This window comes from Plectropomus leopardus, unplaced genomic scaffold (assembly GCF_026936395.1).
Source record: "Plectropomus leopardus strain MGB_pleo_1.0 unplaced genomic scaffold, ASM2693639v1 Contig32, whole genome shotgun sequence".
NCBI classification, from domain to species: domain Eukaryota; kingdom Metazoa; phylum Chordata; class Actinopteri; order Perciformes; family Serranidae; genus Plectropomus; species Plectropomus leopardus.
In genome coordinates, this window is record NW_028274706.1 from 21,360 (window position 1) to 23,002 (window position 1,643).

A 1,643-nucleotide genomic window follows, 5' to 3' on the forward strand; every position below is an offset into this window, starting at 1 on the left:
AAAACCCCACCTTTTCTATCATATTAATCCATTTTCACATATTTCTTGCATAGAGATGTGTTTCTCAGTCACTGTGGGCAAAAGAGGCAGCTTTGATGAAAATGCACTCAAAATACTCTTTCGGCACTTAGAGCCCTGAAATGCTGGTAAAAGGCCCTTTTCAGCAAAAGACATGTAAAGTCAAAATCTGCTCATAATCCTCACTGTATGACAGTTATTGACCATAAAACACCTTTTCCATCATATTAATCCATTTTCACATGTTTCTGGCACATCAATGTGTTTCTCAATAACTGCGGCGAATCTTCAGTAAAAATTCATTCAAATTTATTCTTTTTTCCCCATTTTTCATCATTTTCCCTAATTTTAATTAATAATTTATTAAGAAGTTATTTACAGGGTGGGGAAAATGTAAAATTCTCTGTTGCTAATTTCATAACAGAGTGAAACAATTGTAAAGTGGCGCTGCTAAAAACCCTTCCAAATGCATTATTTTTTATTGTCAAATTAAAAAAGTGATAGAGAATCGAAATAGGCCTTTTTCAGCAAAAGACATGTAAAGTCAAAATCTGCTCATAATCCTCACTGTATGACATTTATTGACCAAAAAACATATTTTCTATCATATTAATCCATTTTCACATGTTTCTTGCATAGAGATGTGTTTCTCAGTCACTGTGGGCAAAAGAGGCAGCTTTGATGAAAAATGCACTCAAAATGGTCTTTCGGCGCTTAGAGCCCTGAAATGCTGGTAACAGGCCCTTTTCAGCAAAAGACATGTAAAGTCAAAATCTGCTCATAATCCTCACTGTATAACATTTATTGACAAAAAAAACACCTTTTCTATCATATTAATCCATTTTCACATATTTCTTGCATAGAGATGTGTTTCTCAGTCACTGTCGGCAAAAGAGGCAGCTTTGATGAAAAACGCACTTAAAATCTGCTTTCGGCGCTTAGAGAGCCCAGAAATGGTGGAGACAGGCCCTTTTCAGCAAAAGACATGTAAAGTCAAAATCCTAACTGTATGACAGTTATTGACCAAAGAACACCTTTTCCATCATATTAATCCATTTTCACATGTTTCTGGCACATCAATGTGTTTCTCAATAACTCTTGGCGAATCGGATATCTTCAGTAAAAATTCATTCAAATTTCTTCTTTTTTTTTTCCATTTTTTCATCATTTTCCCTAATTTTAATTTGTCTTCTGTGTTCCAGGTAATTCCTTTAAGAATCCCTCTTCAGCCTGAGTTGATGGACTTTTTCAAGTCCTGGTCTCTGTCTCCATCCAGTGGTTCTCATGAGATACTGCCAAAGTAAGACTGAAATATAAATTTTAACCTATACACTTCCATGAGACATTTTTTGGTCAAATGATTGTTTTAAATTATAAGAATTTAATTTATCAAGAAGTGTTTTACAGGGTGGGGAAAATGTAAAATTCTCTGTTGCTAATTTCATATCAGAGTGAAACAATCGTAAATTGGCGCTGCTAAAAACCCTTCCAAATGCATTATTATTTTTATTGTCAATTAAAAAAGTGAAAGAGAATCGAAATAGGCTTTTTTCAGCAAAAGACATGTAAAGTCAAAATCTGCTCATAATCCTCACTGCATGACAGTTATTGACCAAAAACCCCAC